Here is a 14014-nt window from a genome sequence, read left to right as displayed (position 1 = left end):
AAACTGTTGGGAGGAAAGCAAGGGACCTGTCAACCTTTGTGAGGATCCCAAAGCCCTGTTATCCCCTTGTTTTAGTTTCTTGTGAGTTTGGATCCATATAACCATGGAGCGGAGGGATCCTGCAGCATCAGCTCAGGTGACAGTCTCAGCTCCCAAAAAGTCAAGGAGGGTTGTTGTGGGTCAGGACTGAAGAGCACAAGCATAGCTTGAAGCTATTCATTCATCCATTGGGCTATCAGTCTCTGCCTTTTATAAATGTTCACTCAAAACAAAAAGCAGGGGGGAGAGATGGAGAGTAATCTTGGAGGAGTTAAAAAGAATAACTTGACCACAGGGTGTCACTCTTGACCCACATTTGGGTCAGCATACAACCTTGTCTATGGCAGCAGGAAATGTGTTTCGTTGCAGATTCGTAATAAGCCTTACATTCACTCTAACACTAAATACTGGATGGCACAGATAATTTTATGCATTTAACCCCCCCAAACATACTGTGTGCTGCTTTCTTAATGTCACTGGTAGAACTCTCTAAGATTGGCACTAAAGCTAGCTAAAGAAAAGGGTGTCCTGATCTCAGTAGCTTTCTAACTTTCAGAAAAATAGAAAAGATGGTGGTTCAGAAAAAACATTCCACTCAGAGCCGCATTCATGTTTGCGGTGCACTGTGGCTTCTCCTTCTTGACTTAATTATATGTGATCTTTATCCTGTGGAACATCTGGATCAGCAGCCTTCAAGAAACTCCACTATTGAAATCAACACCTGGGAGAATGTAAGACGGAAGGAGGAAAGGAAATTACTCTAGGCATGGGATACAGCTGGTTTAAGGTTAGGTAAGAGCAGTCACTTTGGTCTGTGTTTCAGTTATGTAAAAGGAGGAAAAAAGAAAAGACTATAGAATATATTTTCCATTCACCTCTGCAATTTTAAAAAACATTTTGGTTTAATATAAAATTAATCCTCAAAGCCAGGATTCCAAGAATTTCCTGGTGCTACTATGACTCCCTGTTTGTTCCTTCCAGGTGCTCTATGTTCCATGTATGTTAATCTGTGCAAGACTCTATAGTATGGTCTCCCATGGCAAGAAGTTTGATAGGTGTCTAGAGTTGGATTATGTAGATTAAGTGCTGATGGAGAGCCTGGATCAGCGTTCATGTCGCACTCCCCATCAGCACCTTCCCCAGGTCAGGGAAGCTAAGGATCCAACCAGAGGACCAAATCTGGGGAGGAATCCTGGTCATGTGACACCCACGGCAGGTTGCGCAAACATTAAGAAGAAGGAGTGCTGATAATGCTCTGCTTTCAAGTGCTAGTGCCCCTCAGAAACCATTTTCTGATGAAGTAGGAGCTGGTTTTTAGTTCCACTTTCAAAGAAACCAAAAAATAACGGCATCATTTCTTCATCAAGTTCTGGTATGGGCTTGTCAAATTCTGCAAGTCTTAACTAGACTTCTCCTACATTCAGCCAACTCTTGAAACTGCACTGTGTATTTCAGAGTCTTAGGTAAGTAAAAGGCATGACCCTTGCTGCACTTGTGTGCCGGGGTTGGGAACAGGACCTGCCACTCACCTGCACTTCCCACCCAAGCAGCAGGGCAAGACCTCTGCTTGGTGCTAAACACAATGCTTGGATAGTGAGCAGGCTTCTAAATGGGCTCACACAGGGATATGATCTACTAGTTACGAGTCTGACTACCCAGCAGGCTAGTGGGAATGCTGCGGTCAGCAGCATGCCAGCTAAGGAGCAGGCTGCTCTTTTTCAAAGCATCAGCAAAATGTGACCTAGTGTGTGTCCTCTCTGGCAAGAGCCCTGAAGCAGAGGACACATTTGCAAGAATCCCTGCTCCCCTGGCAGTGCTGATTGGGATGCGATTTGTCCCTATGTGTATAGTGTATGATTCAGGTGACTATCATTTACATCACATGAGTTCTTCACCGCAGCCATCCGTCAATTATGCTTTGAAGCATTCCACAAGGTGCTGAGCGCATATATTGAGAGCAGGGGTGCTATCTACCTTGGAAGGAACACTTATCACCTTGCAGGACCAGACTCTTAGCTTCAAAAAAGGCACTGCACAAAGTAGTATTTAAAATCAATCTTACCTGCTCTTGAATCTATAATTTCTACAGTCAGTTCATTCTTCTGCTCCAGAACAGCATTTTAAGGCATGCTCAGTATTATTTTTAACACTTCATGGTTTTCCTCCAGGCCATCATCCTTAATGTGGATATTCCAAGACTTTATGGAAACACCTGCAATGTGTAAAAGCAAATGAATGAATCTCAGTAACACTGGAAAATGGCTTTTATGCAGCATGACAAAAAAAAAAAAAGACATGTGACTACACCAAAACCTTTTCTAAATAAAGATCAAAGTAAGCAGCAAAACCAAATTTTAATTATAGAAGTGAGGACTGGAGAGAGAGTGCTGTGTCAGTAACACCCTAAAATAGGAAGTTCTCATTGTATTAATTCATTTATAGTACCACCTACCTTTAACATAGCAAATTTGCATCACAGAATCATTTCTACCTGGACATAAAGGCACTTGAAAATAGCCTCACGTCAGCCATCACTGATGTAGCTCTACTGCTGCTGATTCTAAGCACAGACAAGGGCAAGCAGAGGTTTGTACTGACTGAGCTGATCAGGGTTTACTCCTCCTTGAACCTCTCTCTAAAGTAAAATAAAAGCACAGTTGCAGTGGTTTATGATATTGGCTAGGCTCCTATAAACATAGTACAGGAAACACTGCAGATTCTTTACTGTGGGTAATATCACTGAGTTTCAGAAGCAACTGGACTGGTTTAAAAAGTGGCTAGTATATGTGGATAAATGTCAGTATCCATAAGTTCTTTGGATAACAACTAGAAAGCATTCTCAATCAGACCCATCTAGTAGAGGGAAAAGCAGCTGCAGAGGTGACAGCTGGAGGAGGGAACTAACACTAAAAAATGAACTAACAAACCACATCTAGCAGCTGTTAGCTCCAGTTCCATCCTGTCTATGTTACTTTTCCATTGATTATAACTTCCACACTCACAGCAGTACCAGCTGATAAAAGGTAGAATCTGTTAGTCTTTAATGTGCCACCAGACTCCTTGTTGTTTTTGTGGATACAGACTAACACAGCTACCACCTAGTAGAGTGCAATAGTTTGGCAAATTTCCATAGACCTTTTCTAGTGCTATCTCTTAAGAAGCAAAAGCAACATCATAAGCACTCCAAAGTCAGTTCTTTGTTTCACATTACCTCTTTCACATCCTTGAGACACCTGCTTCATGCTGCATCTTCATTGCTTAGAACGGTTAAGTCCAGAAAGTCACTGCTACCACTGTGGTGTAGCAATCAAGTGCTATTACCTTGAGTGTCATTATGGTCTTTATTAAGCCTTTGTAACCAAATTCTTAGCCTGTTTTCATAGAAATACAGAGCACACTGGATATTTACCTGTATGAAGATTTAATAGAATTCCATCCCCCACCGCAAATTCAGCTTTGCCCAATTTTTCTTTTACAAAACTGCAGGAAAAACAGTGTTAGGATATAGATATTCAGGCCTGTCTGCAAAGGCCTATACTTTAAGAATTTAGGTGTATTCTTATCATATGGGCCAGATTCGAATCATGCAAACGGTTATAAAATGGAGTGATTCCACTGGAATCAATAGTTCCTTTGATTTACACCAAAGTAACAAAGATCAGAAACTGGCCCTGTATCTAGAGCCACAGTTTACTTCAGACAGCAATAAACTACTTGTACATGGTTTAAAGAGCTAATGGGGGGACAGGGCTGTTTACTATAGACAATGGCTTTGCGAATTAACATTTAGTAGCCTGAAATTAACCGTGGCTCTTGACTGCAGAAACTACACCTGGGCTATGAGGGCTGTGTGCAGCTGGTGTTACAGGCCTGCATTCGGCTGCAGAGAAGATGAGAGGTTTGGGGAAATGATTCATACACGCTGCATATTAGACAACGTCTAGCACAAGTACTAATCTGGCTGTAGGATGAGTGGTGAGAGAGACTTGATTTGTACTCCAGAGGAAGGTTCATTCCCATCCAGATCCCCAAATCAGGAAAGTATGTACTCATGTCTCCTTAAAATCGATGAGATTTAAACATATGCTTAAGTGCTTTCCTGAATCTGAGCCCTGCAGCAGAATGTCCACCACAAATACCTAATAATCGGAGAGAAATAAAAAAAAGAGGAAAAATACTCCAACTGGAGTGAAATTTACTAAAGCAAACACCACAAATTCATTTAAAAATTATGCTCAGCTTCACTGAATTCCCTGAGGTTATGTTATTGGACAAAACATTTGGGCCATTTTATAAACTATCAACAAATAACTGCAAGTAAATCAAAAGGAAAGCGTTTTCTCTCTCATTTTTTGGCACAGCATAATGGGAAATTCTGATATTTCACCCTAAATTGGGACAAAAGTTAAAATATCAAAATTTTCACAGAACAAAAAATTTCAGTGCAGAAATGTTGAACGGTGGATTGAAACGAAACATTGCAATATTCCCGAAGCAAAATATTTGCTTTTGGTTTGTTGAACCAAATCTAAACATTTGATGTCAAGCGTATGCTCAGCCCTTCAGGTGGGCAGGGTAGCTTGTGGGTCACCTTGCAGTGCTCATCCTTAGTATTAAAAACAGAGACAAAAAATCCTCATGATTTTAGAGCCATTACTTGTATATTAAAAATGTTCTCACAAAAATAATCTTTAACCTTCTTGTTTGCTCTGTCAGGACAGGTAGAGGTGGGAGATGGTTAGCAGGGAAGCACGTAATCTGTGAAATCCATGTGAAGAGAAGGGGAAGTTACAACAGGAGAATAAACTATTTCATTATACGCTCAGTGAATTCAAGTGGTAATTATCGCCCCTCCTAAACAGCCATAAAAGCAAGAAAAGGAGCAAAGAGGCCAGAACAAGAGTGGTGGGTGAATACAGAGGCATCAGCACCAACAGAAGTCCGTAGGGAACTGGCTTGGCAGTGGTTAGAAAGTGAAATAAATCCCAAGCACCAGCCAACATAGGCCATGGAAGATGGTCAGCATCACTCACAGGAAAGCTGTTCTGTGTGATGTTCTCCTCCCAAGTGTACGGTAGCAGAAATAATACTTAGTATTTCAATTGTGTGTCCATCCAAGACTATCAAGACACTTTACAAAAATGAATAAATTAATTCCCACAACACCTCTGTGAGACTGACTGTCTCCATTTTACACATTGGGTACTGAGAGCTTTTGAAGATCTGGGTCTGTATATCTATAGTTGGGCACCCAAACATTGAGATTCCCAGTGGATGACACTTTTGGAAATTTGGGTCCAACTGGCCTAAACAGAAAGGAAGGTCTTGTGGTTAAGGCATTGGTACTCCTGGAATTATAGAGGCCTGGGTTCTATTCCCTTCTCTACTACAGACTTCCTCTATGAACTTGAGCAAATCACTCTGTTCCTTGTGGTTGTTTGTATTTTTACAGACACTTCCTGATCTAAAAGCATGATGATGCCTGCATTAAGGATTGTGAGGTGCTCAGATACTGCAGTGATGGAGTCCATATACCCACTTAGAATATTCCTCTGTCTACCTTTTTTCCAGCACCTGGCCACTACTGAGAAAGGGGATGCTTGTGCATAGGGCTAAGTGTGAATAAATCTGAAATCTTTATCCAGTGCTGCATAAATATCAATGGTAGCTTGTGGGCAAGTCATTTTTATCTAACTAGATGCTTATGACCTCTGTCACTGTAGTAGCAAAGCACCTCACAATCTTTAATATATTTATCCCCACACTTTTAGGTAGAGAAGTAGCATCCCTATTTCTACAGAGGAGGAACAGAGCGACTGCTGTTTGGGCCGCTGGTGGATATGAAAGTCATGTAGGAAAAACTAAAAAAACTGACCTAGCCAAAGTAGTCGGAGTGTCACAGAGGGGAAAGATGGCCCCATTGCTGCACTGGATTTTTCTCTCTAGTTACACTGCTGCCGTGCAGCTGGGTATTTGTGTGGAGATGCTGTTAGAAGAGGCAACGAGGGCACCCACATAGGAACAGCTGCTCTAAGAAGCCACTTGAAAAACAATCAGTCACCAGAGTGGGTGAAACATCTGTGGTGCTGCTTCTACAAGCCTCTCTCAACACAACATCAGTGCTGCAGGGGAAAGAGCAGATAGAAGCATCCCCGCCAACACAGTAGCTCAGTGACAGGTCCAAACAACATGCGTGGTCCACTCCTCACTACAAGGGTCACAGAACCAAACAAGTACACCTGGAAGCATTATGCGCATGGCTGCATAAAGTGCACCTCTCATGTAGGCAGAGAGAGGGGGAGAGGTGCGGCACAGAACTTGTAGCCCAAGAGGAGGCAGGGATAAAGCCACTTCAAAGTGCTCCTGGGCTGCTCTGAGAGCTGGAGAGGACCCCAGAATAATTTAGACCCCCTTAGAAGACTCCCAGGGTTGCCCTACACAGCACCATCTAGAATCTCTGCACCACTACTTGCAGCAGCCACATCTTCATCACACAACCTCCTGGCCCTACACTGGGGCTTGCAAAGGAAGCCTCAAAAGACATCCCTGTGAGCACCCAGGCAATTCTCCCACAGCTGGAACCAGGGCTTTTAGGGCCCTTTCATATCATGTAAAAGGTCCAGAGCAGGACTGAAGCATTCCATGGGGATTTATAAAATATTCACACTACAGAATTCCAAAGGGGCTAGTCCCAAATGTTCTAGAGTGAAAACTGCCCTGTGGACTACTTAAATACACAAATAGGATCATTTGCTGCCATCTTCTTATAATGTGCCCGTGAGCATCTATTAATGAATCCGTAATGAAACATCTTTGAAAACGCATCTGACCCTCCTGCCACATTTTCTTCCATTGAGATCATCACCACTGTGAGTGGGATGAGTGTTATCAAGGACATTGATACCATTGTGTTTGATCTTAAGACTGCAGATGGCAAACAGCCTCCATGTCTACCAGCTCCTCCCTGAGGTAATGACCAGGTAGAATTCTATCTTTTGAACACCAGACACGATCTTTCAAATTTGCAGTGACTCGGACAAGTTAGAAGTTGGACATGAAGGAGTCTAGGCTGCAGCAGGCTCAGATTAGCTGGGACGTAAAGGAAAGCCTGTGTGTCAGCATCTTGAGATATGTTGGAGAGGAACAGAGAGAAACATGTGTATGTATGTGGAACAGGGTGCTGGCTTAAGAGGCCCTGAACCAGCCCCTGTTAGTTCAGAAACTGCTAGCATAGCTCCCATCAAGGGGAACTGGTCGGAGCTGGCAGGGTGTGGCTCATTAAAGGAGCCTGAGAGTAATCACCGGGGAGCCTGCTGAGGGGAAGGCCTATAAAGCTAGCAGGAAGGAAGTAGGAAAGGAGGAACAGGAAAGTGAGGGCCTGTTGCTCCCAGCTGCTGTAAGAGCAAGCTGTTCCCTAAGGGGCTACCTGATAGGTATTGAACTGTATATAGCTGTGTGTATGTGGTGGTGGGAAAATACTGGGAAATAAAAGGGCACTGGTGTGTGAAAGAGTGGTCTCCAGCGAATTTGTACCGTGAGCAATGAAGCACTCGTCTACAGTAGTAACAAGATTTTAATATTGCTTGGGCTAGTGTCACTTTCCTAAAGGTTTTTTATTCAAACACTGGTGTATGGAGACTGTCCTGATCCTATCAAAACAAAATCTACCTCCAGACTAGGATCTGAGGGCAGTCATCCTATCTTACTGGCAAAGAAGGAAGAGAACAGAAGAAATGCAGAAAGAGACTTCTTCTGGTAATGACTGCAGACTTAAAATGAGAGTATATAAAAAAACAAGACATAAATAAAAATAATCAGTGATTTACAGTGACTCAACCTTAGGACAATCAACTTCATACTGCTTAAAAGGGTGAGATTCTCAGAGAAATTTGGCATTAAGCTGGGCACCCAAAAGCTAAGGCTCCCAAATGTGTAGCTATAATTGCTGTTTTTCTGCTGCTCTCCAGCAGATAAGGGAAGGGATTGATTGGTTTAAGATCTGCTGTATGAAAGAAAAAATGACTGTAGCCAGTTTATGAAACTATACCTAATACATTCAAGATGAAAGAAGTGAAATGAATGCTGCACCAGGATCAAACTGCACTAAACTTGCATGCAGTACTGTGAGTGAAGTCTAAGCCAACTCTAGCTGAAACGTCTTGGACCTTAAAAGCAAAACAAGACACCAATAAACTGCAATAGACACAGCAACCAGGAATTTTGGTTTCATATTGTTAGCAAGTGTTAATGGCAACAAAAATGCAGTCTGTAGGGATCCAGCCATAGAAACAGGGCTCATCTCCTACCCTTATGCCAACAAATAATGCCTCTGCACTCTGTCCTGTCCTTACCACCTTAATGGCAACAGTCCCAACATTTTCACAGACACAATAGCAAGTTTCTGCCAGTTCAACTCTGGACCATTTCATTTCAAGTCTGAAAAGAAATTAGATCTTAAAATATTCCTTATTGCTACAGCATATGCAGCACAGAAATGTGGCTTGTAGCCACCATTGTTTCCTGCTCCTAGCTGGGTTCAGGGGAGCTCAATACAGCTGTGGATCGAGCCCTAGGGCTAACATCCTCTGCACCATGCAGCTATTGGACAAAGTAATCTACCATACTAACCCTGCACAACTGTAAATAGTACACCCAGCATCTTTCAGGACAGATAGAATCTGCAGATTTAACTGTATCCCATAATTTGACATACTTGACCCCTCAACGTCTAATGTTTTACTTATGTTCAGTATCCAGGCATTCTTCATTTTCTTCCCCATCACATATTTATCAGCTGCTATACCAAAAAAAAGTGCAGATTTAACATCTTCCTGTAACATTTCACTTCTTCTGTGACTTAATAATAAAAAGAGCACTGAATAGAAAGGCCAGAGTTCAGTTTCTGAGCTCTATTACCATTTGCAAACTGCATTGGCCCATAGTTCCTCACTTGAAATACAGCCTACGATGCAATTTTATGCTATCTCAGGAGCCATAAAACTGTACATCGCTAGAGGAATTGAAAATCATTGTTCTACACCAGGGAGAAATCTTAAAAATAGAAATATAAAAGATAAAAAGTGAGGGTTAAAGGGAAAGTTCTGGATTATACTATGTATAGAAATTTTCTTTCTTGAAAAGCCTCCTTTTTAAAATAGACATTTGATTTGGTTTTAGAAGCGAAATGGTACATTATTTTTATGATGATTTTTGTTTAAATTCCCCAAGCTTCCAAAAAATGTAAATCATAGTGTTTGAGAAAAGATAAAAAACAAAACAAAACAGTGTGGACTGTGGACCCCCAGGTAGCACCAGGACCAAGGAATCACAGAAGTGGCTGAGAACCTTTTATCAGTTACTTCAGGAGATTATTCCCAATTTACACTGAAGTAGGCAAGGTCAAAATCAGGCCCGGATTCTCACTGAATGTTTTATTTTTCCATCAAGTATTAGACCTGGCCAGGGAGCAAACAACAGAACCTTCAAACTCCATCTAAAACCATGTTAGATTCTGAAAATGGGCCTGAAATTTAAAATAAATTCTTTCGGCAGGGATAAAATTTCATCTCAGAAAAGCTATAAGCACCTTGATATTTTAAAAGGGAAACACACTGCTATTTGTGAAGATCATATACTCCCCTCCCTAGACAGATTATACCACCCCCTTCCCTCGTCCCCGAGTGAATATACTTGACTGGACTCTGACACTTACATTTCTGGAACCATTGTATTTCCTGCCACATCTGATACTTGAAATTCAAAGCTATCTGAAGTCACTTCAGTGGAGGGATTTATGAGGTACCGGATGATCTGCTGGTTTAAATCATTCTGGGTAAAAGTACTGTGTACATAACTACCTGCAATAGACAATGTACCATTATAGCAGAGCTCAGATTTTCCAATTCATTATGGTCACTGCTGTATTTTTTATTATTAATGTGTCTTGAAAAATAAGATGTTTAGCTAAGACTACTAATTCTTTGAAACTCAAATCATTTAAGCTGTCTAACCTTATTCAGGATAATTATTTCTATCCATTATCCATCATGCTAAAAATGACAGCTCTGGGACAAGGAGGCTTTTCAAGCAAATGTTTTAAGACAGTGTTTTAGGTTGCAGGCACTGGCAAATGTTAATTAAATTAGATAAACAGTGACTCAGAGTAGCTGCATTATACTAGAAAAGAAAGATGGAGATGGAGGGGGGAAGCAATTTAATATCTTAAAACCTATTAGATTTTTGGAAATAAGACTCTATCCTTTAGACATTTATCTTGCCTAAATTCAGGTGTTATCAGAGGATAATGGACCTTTGGTTGGGTATTTTTCATAATCACTGAGTGCTCAACAGTGAGCCAAGCAGTGCATCTGTGCAGGGGAGCCACCACTGGGCTGTTACTTCCCATCTTTTGCAGCTGGGTGGGCAGAGGCGGAGAGTGGGAGGAGCCTTGACTCCATCCCCCACAATGCACCAGCAAGAGCAGCTGTGCTGGTATGGAGGGGGAAATAATCTCCACTGAGAAAAGGTTGGGCACATGGAGGAATCAAGGGGGCAGTTAGGGCCCAATTTTGATTTTCAGAGCATAACTGCACTGCCCCTTGCTTAAGTTGGATAGCAGAGTTCAGCCTCTAAAACAGGGGTCAGCAACCTTTCAGAAGTGATGTGCTGAGTTTTCATGTAATCACTCTAATGTAAGGTTTGGCGTGCCAGTAATACATTTTAACATTTTTAGAAGGTCTCTTTCTATAAGTCTATAATATATAACCAAACTATTGTTGTATGTAAAGTCAATAAGATTTTAAAATGCTTAAGAAGCTTCATTTAAAACTAAATTAAAATGCAGAGCCCACTGGACCAGTGGCCAGGACCCGGGCAGTGAGTGCCACTGAAAATCAGCTCGCGTGCTGCCTTCGGCATGTATGTCATAGGTTGCCTACCACTGCTCTAAAACATAAAACACTTCAACCTAATAAATAGTAATGGTGAGGCTAAACATTGCTGAATGCAAGAATCAGGCAGACACCCAAAATTTTGGATCTTATCCAGGTTAATGAAGTCTTTTCTCAGTCTCCAAAGCTATGCTGGAAATTCCAGAAATTCCAGGTTGTTTCACAGGATTTCCAGAACTTTCTACTTCTGATTCCAGTTGGATCCTGGTAAGGTAGATGGGCACAAAAATTAATCCAAACCCAATTTCTGAACCTAAAAGTTAGTTGCAGAGTGTAATTTCAGAGAAGAGTAGCGAGTTCTTATTCTTTCCAAAAGGGCTTTCTCCATTCCTTATGAAACGATAGGCCAAATTCACCTCTGCAATAAAATGGCAAAACTCTATTATCTTCAGTGGAGTTACATCTGTTTATGCTAGCTCTGAAGTTTGCCTTGTGACCTTATTCTTCAAGTTCTTCTATTTTCAGCTTTCATCAAACATTATCAGAGGCCAGAGCTGAAACATTTAGAAGCTGTTCTAAATTCTAAAATTCACATATGTGGGTGGCATCTTCCTCCATTTGGTGCACCTCACCTAACATCCCCTCTGAAGAGGGGACACACTGGAGTGACCTCATGGAAACCAGACTGGTGGGCATCAAGCCACTAAGTGTCTGCCCTCCAGAAGATTTGGTACTGTGGGTAAGAAGTTGGCCAGAATTGTTCATTGGGTGGTTTGGCATTTATCACACTAAATCAGGATTCAACTTCGACTGAGAGTTGGGCAGAGATTTTTCTATCCATCCATCCAAGATATTTCTAAGGTGCTTATCACCATAGTATCATACAATATCTCATCATTGCTCTTATTTAAACCCATGCAATTCACCCATCCATATTTATATAAAGTCATAAATGAATACAGCACTTGACAGAATACAGAGGTGCCAAACAGCTCCATTTACTTCAGATGGAACTACACCAATTTACACCAGCTGATGATCTGGCTATATTCCTTTGGGCAATTTACTTATAACATCTTGCACAAGCAACCTTAATTCTGGCATTTCCAAATTTTTGAGTGCTTAACTTTGTAACCTCAATAATCTACTTTTAACATACAATTTTTGTGTATGTTCTCCTAGGTTTTTAGAAAAGCAAAATGAAAAAACAAACTATCGCATGGCATCGTATTGACACCCACAGGGATCATCAGCACACAAACCTCTGTGCCTTGAGTGAATGGAGTAACTGATAGCAGTGGTACATTGTCATCTTCTGAGTGGACCAGCCCTAGAGGGGAATCTTTGCAGGGGGTTTCACAGACCTTTGCTGACAGCACAGGAATATTGAGACTCAGGGATCTTGGGTCCCATTCCAGGCCCTGGAGGGGAATGTACTCTGTGGGCACAGACTCTTCTGCCTATTTCCCCAAAGCTTGATCTCCCCTTCTGCTCCACTCCCTCCAAACTTTCCTTGTCCCAGTCCCATTCTCTTCACCTACTCAATCCATCTCCACAACTCAGAGTGCTTATCTCAGTCTCCTTGCCCAGTCAGCCCTAATGTTCCCTACCCCAATTCTTTGCCCCTAGTCTCCTTGTCCAGCCAGGCCCATTTCCTCCCCATCTCAGCTCCTCATCTGATCTGTCTTTCTCCCCTCTACCACTCTTTCCTAGTCCCAGTCTCCCTTCCTCCTCCCAGCTCCTCATCCAATCTCAAAGTTCCCCTTAAGTAGCTGGTTCCCAATCACCCCTGCTACCTTTCCTCACAGCCTCCTACTCATAGTTTCTCCTTCACAGTTCCAAGTCCCAGGCATCGGCCTCCACAGCTACCAGGCCCAGCCTCCCTGCCCAACCAGTCCCAACCTGCCTTCCCATCCTGGCCCAGTATCCTTGCCTAACCAGTCCAAGTCTCCCCACTCAAACTTCCAGTGTGTGTGTGTCTCTCTCTCTCTTCTACTCTCTAGCCTCAGATTCCTTATCCTAATCTACTTCTTTCCCTGCCCTGGCCTAGCCTTGGTCCCATCTGCATTTGAGTCAGACAGCTTCCTTCTCCATGCTGCCTGGGCATCAGCAGAGGGGTCATTGAGAGCAGGGATTTCTCAGTTCTGGTGCCCAGCCTCACTCAACCCAGAGCAGAAATTACAGAGAGAGTCCGGCTTTGAACCTATAGTACTGGGCTGGGGCATGTTTAGTCACTCTATGGTAGGGTGACCAGATAGCAAGTGTGAAAAATCGGGACGGGGTGGGGGATAATAGGAGCCCATGTTAAAAAAAGCCCCAAATATCGGGACTGTCCTTATAAAATCAGGACATCTGGTCATCCTACAGGCAAATAGTTAAAGTTTGGCAGAGTCATAAACAACTGAAAACAGGGTGTTATAATGCAAAGCAACCTTAATATTAGGTGGTAATACCCACTTATTGTATTGTATTGCAGCCTCTGCCAGTTTGAGGGCTTCAGAGCTGCAGCTTCCAGCAGCTACCACAGATAGCAGCACAGAAGTAAATACCTCCAATGGGCCAGTCTGTGTTGCCTCTGCTGGAGGAGACACAACAAGGAATTTTATTGGCATATTAGGGTGACCAGCAGCAGGCTCCAAAGAGCCTGGACCAGGCTGGCTGGTGTGAGGTTCCTTCTGAAGGACTGTGTAGCCAGGGGGAGAGAGACTGGGGGAAAGAGGCTGGTTGTTGCTCTCCACTGCTGGAGCAGAAGCAGCCATTTTGACTCTCCCACTCAGACAGCCTGGGACCTATCCAGAGCTCTTCCCTGTTTCACCACAGAGAGCCTGATCCCCAAGAAGCTGTGGTACATTAAAACTAGTGAAGCCTGTAGGCTCCTTCTGCAGCAGGACCCAGGAGCCAACCAGGGCTTGACAGTGCCTGGGACACCAACAAGCTAGAAGAAGAGCCACTGGCTACATGGGGAGGGTTACCAGCCCTACTCCTCAGCTCCAGTCCTACTGCCCAGATCAGACCTGTGGGGAGGCTTTGGGAAGGGAAGGGGTTCTGCCCACCATTATACTGATATCACTGAGGGCTTTTAGTTG

The 14014-nt window shown here is 42.8% G+C and overlaps 1 pseudogene; it reads right to left on the bottom strand.

Moving 5' to 3' along the window:
* Positions 1 to 1300: 1300 nt before the first annotated feature.
* The window catches only part of LOC127056021 (FRAS1-related extracellular matrix protein 1-like), a 100795-nt pseudogene continuing 88081 nt past the window's right edge, over positions 1301 to 14014 (bottom strand).

Source organism: Gopherus flavomarginatus, chromosome 7 (assembly GCF_025201925.1).
Source record: "Gopherus flavomarginatus isolate rGopFla2 chromosome 7, rGopFla2.mat.asm, whole genome shotgun sequence".
Lineage (NCBI taxonomy): Eukaryota > Metazoa > Chordata > Testudines > Testudinidae > Gopherus > Gopherus flavomarginatus.
Note: the sequence above shows the minus strand (reverse complement) of the source record. Positions and strands in the feature narration are given on the sequence as shown.